The sequence below is a fragment of the Athene cunicularia genome (genome assembly GCF_003259725.1).
Source record: "Athene cunicularia isolate RWA chromosome 4 unlocalized genomic scaffold, athCun1 chr4_part1, whole genome shotgun sequence".
Lineage (NCBI taxonomy): Eukaryota > Metazoa > Chordata > Aves > Strigiformes > Strigidae > Athene > Athene cunicularia.
This window is the reverse complement of record NW_020799098.1, coordinates 22,609,867-22,624,386: the sequence shown is the minus strand read 5'-3', so window position 1 is coordinate 22,624,386 and position 14,520 is coordinate 22,609,867.

Genomic DNA, 14,520 nt, shown 5'->3' with positions numbered 1-14,520 from the left:
GGGGGAAAAAAAAAAAAAAAAAAAAAAAAAAAGTGAATTGATTGTAAAGGTGGAGAAATTAACTATTTTCAAAGACATTGGAGAAGGAACAAGCCAAAAATAATTATATGAACTGAAGTGACACATCTGCATGAACTATAATACTTAACCACACTGTTAAATTTCTACTATTTACGTATTACCATAAAGTTTCTAATTACTCATAAAAATATTTGCAGATCATGAAACAGTTGTTGATTTCAGCTTGATTTTTTGGTCACTTAAAAATTCATACTGAGTAAGTTTAATCTAATTTTTTTATTATTATTATTTATTCATTTAGTCTTAAAAAGACTTAGCTGACCTATGTGAAAAAGAAGCTTGTCTTTGGGTCAGTCTCTCATAACCTTTCATGACTTCTTTTTATCACTTGTTCATAGACCTTTTTTTTTTTCTGGAAAAGTAATAGTACAGCTATAACATAGAATCTCTTTTCACCATGCTGCTGCCTCTTCATGGTGTAGGCCATAAAAATACAGAAGACCCTGAAAAAGAAGTGTCTGTTTACACTAGCATTCCTTAAATAAATGCACCCTTTAAGCAGCAAGGTAATGACTTAGAATAATCCAAGGTTAACAAAAGCTTACACAAAACACCTGTAATACTGCATAACAAGATCACGTAAATGGAAATGTCCAAGTACTGAGATGAACACAAATCACTGATAGTAACTGGACCTCAGGAAGATGCTAAACATGAAATGTTAATTATTCAATTAAAATTAAAATTAGATGCACAACAGAAAATAATATGGGAGTTTTGTAAGGTAAAAGCTTAAAAATCATGGAAAAGAATCCATGATTTGGGGCTGATTCACTGAATGTCTGGAATTGCATTGTATATTATTTGGCCTCTAATATGTTGTATTAACCTTCCTGAAAAACTTACCATCGCATTAAACTTAAAGAACAAATCCCATAATTGTTCATTATGTCTGAATCCTTGGAGCAGTATTGAGGGGATTGACTGGAGTGCCAATAAAGAACCTCAGAAGTCTTAAGGTTTTTATGTAGCCACTGTGAGAAACAGAGTTTGGAAGAAACAATCAACGATACTATTCTGTAAAGTTTAGAAATTCTTGCTTTAAATTCCAAGCATATGTTATTTGACTTTATTCTTTGAGGTATTCATTTTAATCAAAACATGCTGGCCATGAGAACATACATAAATGAAATCATTCACATTGTTCACAAATTGTCAATGTATTTAAATAAATGACATTGCTGTTTTCTATGTTACATAAAAAATATTTTCAAATAGTAAATAGTTTGTGAAAAAGATCTCCACCATGACTTTGGTTAAATTCTGGTTAATTTCTGGTTAAATTCTGTTGAGTCAAAAAGCTATGACAAGAAGTTAGAATAGAATATGTTGAAGAAGTGTCTGAACATTGGATCCTTTGCTTGTAGAATAGTGCTTCAGTCAGGATACAGTCTTTCTATAAATGCAGTGTAGAACAATTTATAGTGCAACAGGTATGCACTTCTGAAAATATGTAGATCTCAAATTAACCACATATGGCTATCAGTAATGCAAACCTCTCATAGATTTTTCTGTAGACCATGTCTGCTAGCAGAAGCTAAGGGTATATATAGTCAATGTATGCTGATGTTAAAAGGTGTATAGAGGAATCTCAGATGAAAGACAGTTAAATATGGCATCATTTGAAGAACTTTTATTTGTAAAGTCCAGGCGTTCAAAGTGACAGAATTTATCTTATGTAGCTGAAGCCTAACAAGATAGCTGTGGGAAAATACTTTTTTTTAGAACAGAAGAAAGAGTTACTAATCTGTAACTGCTATGACTAGAAAGAGAAGGATGTCTTGCAGAACACTTTCATGCCATATCATTATGATTATGACTTCTTTGATGAAATGTTGGTCTTTGAAATCTAAATATAGATGAGATTTCATCCTTGCAAAAAATAATTCTAGCTAACACTGAGGTCAAAAATTTTTTGTGTATGTGTATGAATTTAATGATATTTATTGATATTATAACTTGTTGTTTGTAGTCCTGATAGATTTTGGGGCTGATGATTATCCATGAGACAGAAACTAAAAATCATGTATATGTTCTACTCAGTTGGGAAAGTATCATGGACTTTGCAATGGGGAGTGACACAGAGGAAAACACATTATTAGGAGGACATGTATCTTAAATATCAGCTGTCTATGATGTTTATTAATCATTTATCTTCCTTAGAAATTAAATATTTAAAATTAATAACTATGAGCTTGAATATATCTCTGGTTAAAAATAATTTAATGTGAAAGTGAAAAAAAAAAAACTTAAAAAAATCTCAATATACAAACTGTATAATCATTATGTAGTATGTGACATTGTTAAAAGGCATCTTGAAAGAGATTTATGATTCTATTTTTGCTTTTGTTGGAAAGAGAAGTACCTGTTCTGAAGTGGGGGTGGGAAGCAAGGGAGAGAGATGGTGCAGGACTCTTCCTGGATCCAAATCAGAAAGGTCCAACAACAAATAATTTCATAAAATAGCTGTTTTAATAAGATAGAATAGAAAGAGAAATATAGATGGAAAGTAAATGTTATGTTTCTTCAAATGATGGAAATCTTGCTTTTGTGCAGTATTGAATGCACTCCGGATAGATTTTCCAATGGCATACTGTGAAGACCCAGTCCATGCACAGAAGTTCCTTCATTTTGGACATGCCAGATATTATTTAATGTAAAGCTATTATTATGTAATATAAAGGAAATATCTTTATTCCTAAAGGGTGGTTTAATGAGAACTTCTTGCTGCACTTTTAGATAAAGGCAAGGCCATGCGGGTGGTGTAATCACAGGTACCAAGTGGCAGCTGCCTACAGGCTCCGCTCTTCCAATGAGCTGGCTGAGGTTATCCTGTGGCCAAGGGGTCTGTGCAGCAAAAGGCCATACTGGACATGCAACATAACGCAGCACAGCACAGGCTTGGGACTAATCACAGGTTAAACATTGCATGAATCAGCAACTCTTTGATGTACAATGGTCTCCCAGTCAGGATCAATACACTACAGCCCTTGATCCACATGCAGTTGACTTTTCCCAAAGATTTAACCTAACAAATATATTAGTAACATGCAGGCTTCTCATGCCTTACATACAGCCCCAATAGAATATACATAGCCTGATCAAGACTCCTCAAATACAATGTCTTCTATAAGGGTCCTAGTGCAATACCATTGCCCTGAAACAGTAAATTCATTTACCATTCCTGAAAGAACTTATCACTGATGCAATCTGATCATTGAGCATGCCTCTTTTGAATAAATAAATATTCTATATTGTTCTGTATCTTTCTATAATGCTATATTTCAGTTAAGGTGAGGAATAGATACTGACATCAGACAGGAAGTTCATTGGATCAAGATTTATAATCAAAACCAAATACCATATTATACTTTTTCCATCCCAGACTACAGTAGCAGAGCTATTCTATTACATAGCTATTAAGTTCTGATAATGCAGTGTAATGTTATTATAAACTATATTTATTTAATGATATGCAGATTCAGCCCTATGTTACATACATATAATATCTAAATTTTTCAGAAAGAAAATTGTTTATTGTTTATATACAAATAGAATTAGAAGATACTAATATTGCTTCTGAAAATCAGAAATTTAAAAACTCCTACCCAATCTTTTAGACAGTTGTTGATAAAATATAATACTTGTCTTTCATATTAATTTTTCTTGCTCTTTCTGCTCATTACACTCTTCACTGTTTCCTTATCTAATTTTTTTTTCCCCAAATCACTCACATTTCTTCAATTTAAGTAACACTATAGTGGTTAAAATTCTTCCTGCTGTCACTGTTTCTGAAGCTTTGATCGTCACCTGTGCCAAACTTTTTTATTTTAATTATTTTTCTTCTTTTTATCTTTTTTCTTTTTTTTTCTTTTTTCTTTTTTTTCTTTTTCTTTTTCTTTTTCTTTTTCTTTTTCTTTTTCTTTTTCTTTTTCTTTTTCTTTTTCTTTTTCTTTTTCTTTTTCTTTTTCTTTTTCTTTTTCTTTTTCTTTTTCTTTTTCTTTTTCTTTTTCTTTTTCTTTTTCTTTTTCTTTTTCTTTTTCTTTTTCTTTTTCTTTTTCTTTTTCTTTTTCTTTTTCTTTTTCTTTTTCTTTTTCTTTTTCTTTTTCTTTTTCTTTTTCTTTTTCTTTTTCTTTTTCTTTTTCTTTTTCTTTTTCTTTTTCTTTTTCTTTTTCTTTTTCTTTTTCTTTTTCTTTTTCTTTTTCTTTTTCTTTTTCTTTTTCTTTTTCTTTTTCTTTTTCTTTTTCTTTTTCTTTTTCTTTTTCTTTTTCTTTTTCTTTTTCTTTTTCTTTTTCTTTTTCTTTTTCTTTTTCTTTTTCTTTTTCTTTTTCTTTTTCTTTTTCTTTTTCTTTTTCTTTTTCTTTTTCTTTTTCTTTTTCTTTTTCTTTTTCTTTTTCTTTTTCTTTTTCTTTTTCTTTTTCTTTTTCTTTTTCTTTTTCTTTTTCTTTTTCTTTTTCTTTTTCTTTTTCTTTTTCTTTTTCTTTTTCTTTTTCTTTTTCTTTTTCTTTTTCTTTTTCTTTTTCTTTTTCTTTTTCTTTTTCTTTTTCTTTTTCCCTTCCTGAAAGATTTGTTTGTCTAGTTTTTGTTTCTCTTCTCTAGTTCAGATAAAATGGAAAATTAACAATATAATATTTATAACTAATTCTTACACTTTTCTACATATTCTATTGATCTAAATCATGGAGTAAAACTTTAAATACCATTATATTTAAAGCACTATTTTATAGGCTCCTTGTGCTGGAAGAATTGCTATTCCATCTTCTTGATATAGGGCATACTCTCCCAAGTGTGTAGAGGAGCTCGTTGCATGGACCATTTCTGTTATTTTTGAGCCTTTACATGAGGAATTTACTTAATCTATTGCTCTTTGAGCTCACTTAACTTGTAAACATTTCCAGAGTTTCAATAATAGAAAGTTTCTTTAATATTAATTCTACCAAACCAAGTTTTTACATTATGGAAAGATATACGTGAATATCTGGGGGGTTTTATCATGTTAAGTACTGTGTAATTACACCACAGGAAAGCTCTCGAACCTGTTATATTAAGCCCACAGAAAGATAATCCATTTCTCTTTCTTTACAGGGAAACGACAGGTCCAGAACTCAATATGAAAAAATATCACAATGAAAACATATATAGTTACTAGTCAATTATTGTCTGATAGACAATGAATTCTGAGAATGACATCTCTTTGGAAAGATGCTCTAAGTATGGCAGAGAAGGTTGATTTTTATAATAAAAACAACAACAATTTGGACTTGCAACTCATGTCAAAGCTTTGCATACACTGCTAGAAGCTGCCCCAGGGTGATTTGGTAGTGCTTATAAGTCTATAAAAAGGTAGATAGAAAGCATTCTCTGAGACTGAGCATGGAAGTGGCAAAGAAGGATAGGAAAGACATTGAATGTACCAAACACTGGGTAGAACAATATGTTTGTTCTGTTGTTTTGGGTTTTTTTTACTCTTGTCTAAGCAAGTGACATTTAGACATTGTCAGGGGCAGGATAATGCTGATCTTTGGCCTAGGCCGTTATTGCTGTTGTTATAGTCTCAGATTCTTACGGCACTTCCAACACAAATATTTTTTACATTGCAAGTGCTTAAGGTTTATTCCCACTGCAACAAATGCTGAATCTCACAGTGCAAGCCATACAAACTCAAAATCCTCTCCCTTTATTATCCCATAAATCCCCAGTGATTTTGGAGAGGAAGAATAGTACATATACATTTGATAATCTACTATGCCTTTCTCTCTTAAATCCTATGATACAAACCTTCATTAAAATACTAAATTAAGATACTGAATGTGGCAAAGTGAAAAAGATTTTTAAAAGGTGAAAAAAGAAGGATATAAAAGTAATTTTGTATAAAGTACATCATGGTATCAATCCTTCTTTTCATTTTCCTTAATGCTAATATTCTGCATTCAACAGAAGTAGGATCAAACCTCTCCTGAGTAGTGGCATTTTGATGTATTATAGCAATACATCACACTATGCAGCTCCTTGATGATGTATTGCACTAGTGCTTTATCAAAGTGTCATTGCTCTGATGAAGGCATAGCACCTTCTGGCAAAGGCCTGTAATGAAAACTGTTATGTTGTAGAAGAGGTTATGTTATGTTATGTTATGCTATGCTATGGTTTATGTTGTTATACTGAGAAAAAAAATATCAGAAAAAGAGAGATTGTGTTCCAGGAATGAGTGACAGAGCTGGATATGTCAAGTGATCAGACAGACAAAATCCATGCAATTAAGTTCCCATAGGACTTTGGGTTACTAAATAAAGCTATTTGAAACTTTTTGTTCTATATTTTTTCTGTATCTTGATTTTTCTCTTTTGATAAAACTCCCTAAAATGTGAAAAGCAATGATGAATATTTTGCCTCAAAAATGGTGTCTAAGTTAAGGAGAATTTTTACCTTTGGCTCAATTCCTGTTCACAAATCATCATGTGGTAATTCATTCTGAAAAAGTTTGTTTAGTGATATATCACACCTCTGGAAATTCAAGATGTAAATTCGAGATAGAATTTTGCAACTGTATGCAGAATTGTCTTTGCCAGGCACAAAGCAAATTATATCCTGTTATTTTAAGACACTTGTTGATTCAGAACACAGTAGGGTGAAAATCGCTGCACAAAATATTTTGATGAAATTGTTAAACCCTCACTTCCTTTCTGAACATAGTAAGACTTCTCTTAAATTTTATTACTCATATTGTATATAACAGTCTAAACAAAAGAAAAAAAAACATTAATATCAACAGCAAAGAGAGCAAAATCATTCAGCATAGGTCTAAATGTATTTTCATTGCAATGGAGGTGTCAGATAAACATCTAAATAAATATGAATACAAAGACCACAGTCAGCTGTAACGAAGATAGAACAGTTGTTGAGAGACGTATTATAAATGCTTAACACTACCTCTACTGATACCATTCAGAATAAAGAAAGAAGGAAGGATGCATAATAACAGTATATTCAAAGTTTCAGTCTTTCTGGAAGGTCATGTAAGGCCTGGTTCTGCCATCCTTATGCATGCTGCTTTCTGCTTTATTTGAGCAATACAAATCTATTTGATCTGTATTTTTTACTATTATTTGAAAATAATGCTACTAATGCCATCATTCAGAAAGGATATAGACTAAACATAACTGAAAACTAAGTAATTTTTTCCTTAATTTGAGTTAGGTATTTGTGAGCTCTCTTTGTGTGAGCATCATAAAAGTCACTTTTGGGGTTGAATATGGATTTTTGCTGCTCATTTTCAGGACACCTTAAGTATACTGCTTTACATAATATGAATGAGGTTTATTCTCTGTATTCTAGCTGTTTTCCTTCAGGTGGAATATTTTATAAAGGAACTGGATAAACTGTTACTGCATAGTCCTTGATTAACTCTTTTCTAAGTTTACAGTTTACTGAGCTGCACTCCAGGATCTTGTCCATCTTTCAGCAATGCCAGGGGAAATACAAGTATTAAAAAGCATGATTTATTATCTGTATTTTCTATTTACTTATAAATATTTTTCTTTAGATTTTCTTTTAAAAAGTTAACGTCTTCCACATAATTTTTTTTCTTTAGAAATACTACTATGAGTCTTGGATTTGTTTAATAATTTATGTATTACTTTAAAAAAAAATATTTTCCACATAAGCTCTCTAAAATCAAATAAGTAACACTTATTATGTGTAGGTTGCAGTTAGCCTACCTTTCCTGCATTTATGGGCTTTTGTTAAGAAATACTGTTTTAATGACATCTGTCAGAGTGTACTTTGGATATTGTACTGATTTGTGTATGATGATGGACTATGGTTTTAGCCTAATTTTGTCAGAATTAATTAATTTCTTCTCCATATTTATTGTCTTATCTTCTAGCACTTATTGCTAAAGAAGGTCTTGTTATTAGCAAGTGAGGTGAAAAGCCAAAAATGAGAGTTGTAACAGTGTTTAGCATACAAATACAGGGGAACACAGTGATGCTGCAAAAGATCGTTGTTATTTTCACATTATATTCTAGAGATATTAATGAAAATATGAAGTGTTGAACATTCCTGACCCTCTTTGAATCAGTAGAACTTTAGAGAATTACTAGATACATTACAATGAAATACAATTAATATTATGATCCGCCAAAATAACAAATTTGGCATCTGTGCATGTACGCATTCTACAGTTCCCATGGAGGTTTCATTATCTCTACACTACATTTATAAATAGCAGAAAATGATGAAAAAATAAATGAGTAGCATTTGCTATGGGCTCAGTCAAGTTCAAATGTGTGCTACCATAGCTCACTGCAATTTCTTACTTATGGAAAATCAATTCCGTCTTCCACTAAAAAGTGTTCAATAAATACCATTATGGTCCAGCAATTTTAGCATTAATTTTTACTTAACATTAATAGCAAATACTGCAAAACACTGATATATTTTATAAGTATAGTTAATTTTTTCTCCCTTTGCCATATATCTATTACATTAGTTTATGTTAGTCATTATTTGTTAGCAAACGTTCAGTAACAACCTGAAAGACCTTCCTGCATTATCATAGCAACAATAGCTAGTTTACTCAATATTGTACAATAATGGGTTACGTTTTAGTGTATGTAAACTGTATTGTATGTGACAATAAAAATCTATCACATTTTTTAAATTGCTTTATTCTACTACTGGATAATAGGAAACTTGTGTCAACTGTTTTTCTTGTTCTTCCCCTAAATTTATCTTTTTCTCTTTTTCATTCTCTGGCTGGTAAGAAACTTCCTGCTTCTGCATAATGTTACATGTTTTATTCTACAATAGGCCTTTCATTGCCACCAGACAGGAATTAAGATCACATCTTGTCCATTTTGCACTTCTTTCTCTCCTTGCCTATACCACTTTCCTTTTAATTATAAACCTGAGGGGAAAATAACAGAAGATATAATGTCTTTTCTCTGATAAACTTCTTTCACCTTACCATATATGTTGAAGTTTAAATGTCACTTTTACAGTAAAAGTTTTTTCTTGATGGAAAAATATTTAAAATTTAAAAAAATAATAAAATAAAAATAATATTTAATTTAAGTATATGGAAACAACCATTTATCTCTGAAAACCTGTGGGTTAGATTGTCAAGTTTGTTTTAATGTTTTTGCAAAGATTGTATTGAGTTGGGATGTTGAAACATAATTATAAATCAAATCAAATAAGAAGATTGGTTTGACATTGGTTTGAAACCAACATAGCTGGGTAAATGAGATTCTGAAATAACTGTATATTCTTCATTTCATGGGGTTAAATTCCTGCTTGGATCGTGAAGTTCATGGCCAGGCTGAGACGTGTCTGGAGACAAACAAAGCAATGGGCAGAGCCCAGGCAGGGCCTGGGACGCTGAGCAGGGCTGAGGGGCAGCCCAAAGTAAGGCTGTCAAGGTCTCAGACCTGACATTTCCCAAGTGTGATCCATAAGAAGCAATGCTTTAAAAGTTTACTTTTATGACAATCTCCTGTTAAAGTTCAGTCATCTGCAAAGAGACACCCCATTGCTTTCCGCTACCCAAGGGTGAGAACTGATTTACACAGATGTTCTTGGTAAAGACAAAATTGCTTCCTTTAAATATTTTCTCTACATGTGTAAACTATAATGGATTGACAGTGACCTCCCCTTCCCCACAGAGCTGGTAGGTATTTGCATATTTTCACTCAGTCTATTTTTCACTTGAAAAAAATATTTGACAGAGAAAGTCAGTATTTTTGGTTGCCTTTATAAGAGTGTGAAACATGAAAGTTGTCTAATATCCCTGTGGGAAAATAGCAAATTGGTATTTTGATATATAAAATCACCTAATTGGTTGGATTTTGTGTATCCAAGCTGACAGACAACAGTGGTTATAGATGTGTTTTGTGTGTGCAGAGATATCCTTTATAATTAGGGTCATGTAAGGTTAATATCAGAATAATCACTGCAAGTTATTCTAAAATGTCTTTTTATTTGTTGTAGATTCAGAGGCTATGAAACCATAAGCATTCATACTGATAGCTTGAATAATGCAGATGATAGTGTTTCCTAAATTCATTTCTGTGTGAATTAGAACTGGATCTTTTGAAATAGTCCACAATCTGTATTCTCATTTCACCCCCTCAAAATATTTTAACACTTTAGGGTAACTTTCCAATTCACTAGAAGTTGCTGCTCCTAACAAAGCTATTCGTATCAAAATCTTGTTAGTGTCTGAAACCCTATTTTCTTTGCATTACTTTTATATTGTGCTCATTTCTTGCTACTCGCTAGAATTGGCAAAGCTTCACATACAAATTTAATCTGTTTTGCATATAATTCTTCTATATAATATGAAATCATGCAACCATAATGTTCTATATAAGATGTGTTTATTTATCAATGTATGTTATTCAGCAGTTAAAACTGTCATTTTAAAATGTCAGACATGTTTCCGTGGGCACAGAAGAATTCGAAAGTATGTTTGTATCTACACCTATCTGGAGGACATATGAACTTCAAATTAAGTTAGAAAAAAATCTTCTGACATTAAAAAAAAAAAAATCATAGAGATTTGTTCAACCCAATTTGACACATCCTCTTTCTTCCCCCCTAACTGACTGCCTATTTTCAGCTCTTATCACTACTGAATTGCTATAAAATTATGGTTTCCAGTTACTCAGAGCCCAGTGTCATTTCAAGTACTGAAAGATCATGTCTGCAATGGGATATAAAATTTTTATTCCTGGAACATTTTGATGATAATTTTGACCTCTGTTTTCTGGAGATTTCTTGAGGTCATCTGTATAATCCTCGGAATCCAGCTGCATCCAGTCAGGATGCTAAAGGACACATGGCTCACTACATGCCGATAGTCTCCATGGTTATCCTTCCAGATTCATATCATACTGAGTACTACAAGAGAGAATCTATCACTGCTTCTGAAGAAATGAAGATCCTAATATACCAATGCAAACTTCAGAGGAAATGAGAAAAAAAATATTAAATTTATTGTGTGAAATGTTTTAAACCAGTGCTTTATTATCTTTCATAGGTATCTTATTTATTTCCTTAATCAGAAATTAAGTTGATAATAAAATTAAGTTGACCATATAGGAGGTACTTTGGACAGAATCATACTAAATGTTTGTGAAAATATGGGTTGGTATAAAATATGCTATGTTACTTAGATATTTTAAGTGGCAATACTGTGGTACTACTTTAAATAAGATCGGATGGTGCTATGTTTTGGTTCTGTGACTAAAGAGTATTGATAATACACTAGTGGTTTTGCTGCTGCTAAAGGGTGGTTTCACAGTGTCAGTGCTTTGTTTCTCACACTGCCCTGCTGGCGAGTAGGCTGGGGATGGTGGGACAGCTGACCCCAACTGACCAAAGGGATATCCCATACCATATGATGTGCTCAGCAATAGAGGCTGGGGGAAGAAGGACGAAGGGTGGTGGTGGTGTTTGTTCAGAGGTATGGTGTTTGTCTTCCCAAGTAACTGTTACGCATGGTGCTCTGCTTTCCTGGAAATGGTTGAATACCTTCCTGCCAAAGAGAAGTAATGAATGAATTCCTTATTTTGTTTCGTTTGTGTGAATAAATTCTGCTTTATCTATTATACCGTCTTTATCTCAGTCAATGAGTTATGTGACTTTTGCCCTTCTGATTCTCTCACTCATCATGGGGGGAGTGAGCAAGCAGCTGTTGTGTGGCTGATCTGCCTACTGGGTTTAATCCGCAAAAGCATAAGATCCATTTTCCTGTTGTAAACTATTTTTCACTGATCTGTTCTGTTGCCGCTTAAGCACATTGATTTCTGGAGTATTGTCTCTCATATTTTTTAGAAACGTGATGAAAAAGAGCTACCTCAAAGTAAAATGTACAAAACTTTGCCCTTCATTACCGATAAAACTAATACTACATTATAGGTAGCTTCCAGGCCAAAATCTTATACGCTCTTTATTTTGTCAAAGTTTTATGACTATACACTAAACTTGATGAAAAAGACCACAGTAATACTGCTGGCATAGTTAAAGAAAAAAATGCACCAAAGTTGCATCATTATTTTATATATTATTCACAGAAAATAACGTTCTTCCCATTAACACATTCTACTATCCTCTTCACAGAATCTAAATCCAAGAATACTAAAGAATAATAATAAAAAAAAAACCTCACAATCTTATGAGGAAAATATTTTTTCTAATTACTGCAGAACAGATATGGGGACTGATGTCAAAAGCCAACACTTTTGTTGATGACATGTATAGACTATATGCCATTTGACTTACTCTCCAGAAAATACACAACTAATACAATGTAATTTTATACGCCTTCCAAGGGAAAAAAAAAAAAGTAATTTTGTAAGTTAATTTATAAATTATTCTAAGACCAACATTAACAAGTCCATTAAATAAATATTTGCAAAATCAAAATTTAAAAGGTAAAATGTTATTTTGTCTCAATTAAAAAATGCAAATCAAGGCAGAACTGTCTGAACCATCTGCAATGTCTCATTTGATAAGGTATCTTATCAGAAATATGTACACAGAAAAGTACTGCCAAGGGTAAAACTGCCATTCTAACTCTGAGACAGTTGTGTTTAAAGTAATGAAGAATAATATTCAAGATAGACCTTTTCTGAACGTTGGGGCAATATAAAGATAGATCTTGAATCTCATAGGGACACTTGGAATTACTAGAGTACTGGTACAGTATTCTCACCACTTTTCTGAGTATCACATAATTCAGTATTTCAGAAGTAATTCATAGAAGTGGATTTTTTTTTTTATTTTTTAAATTTTTGTATTACATTTGTGTCTTAATTTCAGGAATGAACTGGTCAGTTACCCAGCATGAGAGCTCTTCCCTCAGCAGCATTGCTTTGTGTGAACCAGAATATTTTGATGGATAAAAGAAAATCTTCTCTCATTACTTTGCAATGTAATAGCTCATTACTAAGCCAAGAAAGGATCTAAATAAAAAAATGGGATTTATGACGTTTGTTACTCGTATAGTATGGTGTGTCAACTGAAAACAATTTTTGAGCCTTAAAAACTACATTGACCTATTTTTTTCCCCCTCATTTCTTGTTCTGATATATTCTGCTCCTCCTGTCTTTTTTTTTTTTTTTTTTTTTCTTTTCTTTTCTTTTTTGCCACTAAGAAATCTGTAGGGTCAGCCTTTTCTACCAATTATCTTTCCATAGCTGATCAGAATACTAAGTACTTAGTCAATTTCTGTAGCAAGTTATAATGAGCAGATGATGGCAGTGTGATGAATTACCTACCAGAGTTTGGATAGTTTTCATTTCATAAACACATTTTACATAAAAAGTGATCAGTAAGTCATCTTATTATGTGGATAAAAATTTGATTAATCCACAACTAATTAATGAAGTACCTGTTACTTTCTGAAAATGTAAATAACAGCAATCATCACTGAGAAAGTAGATTTCTGTTATGACTGCTATTAGAATAACAACCCCCCCACACACACACAAACCCAAACAGCTTTAAAAATTAATGTCTAACGTATATAATGGTTGAATGAATGAGACAACAAAATGGCTAATTAGTATCAAGTACTCAGAATGTTTTTTTTCATCCTCAGGAAGGGATTTGGTTCTGGGAAAGGGAGGATTAAGTGAAATGAAAACTCAAATTCTCTTCTGTAATTTTTCTGTACCCAAGCAAAATATTATTTTTAATGGAAGAGGAAAGTATGTCATACATTTCACAACTACAGTGAAAATGCTGGAATATAGCATTCAACTATAGCTTTCAACTCCGAAAACATCATGGGTTTTTTTAGTGTTTGTCACTTTCTCCTTCCTTCATTAGATCTTTCCAAAGCCTTCATCTATTTATGTGCCAGTGGAGTTTATGTGATAGTGCATTGTGCAGTGGGGTGAATTTTCTGATACAGATCTTGATCAGAAAAATGCACTGGGTTTGAATCTTTTTATCACAAAATATCCATCTTTTCTAGATTTATTTTTCTTAGAACTGATTTCTAACTTACCATATCAAGTGAATGGCAACTACCTTTATCTTCTGACCATGTACATATCCTGGCCATTTATTTTAGGATGTTTAATGTTGTCTAAAATTATCTTGCACATTCAGTGTCTAAGACAGGTGGTCAAAAACCCATCAATTTTTTTTTAAGACAGAGTGGATAGTTAACACACAAGAAAATAGTAGGAAAAGCAGGAAAAAAAAAATGCAAAATAGATAAATAACTATTAAGTGTATAAAATAATATAGAGCCTAAGAACTTGTTTTGCCTCGTTATTATTTACTCAATCTTTTGTGACTATATAAGCATTACCACAGTAACCGTGATATCACAAAGGTTTATAACTTCAGGGGTAAATAAACTGTGAAGGAGGATCAGCTTGGGAAACAGAAATCATAGTTTCACACAAATATGCTTAGTATAGC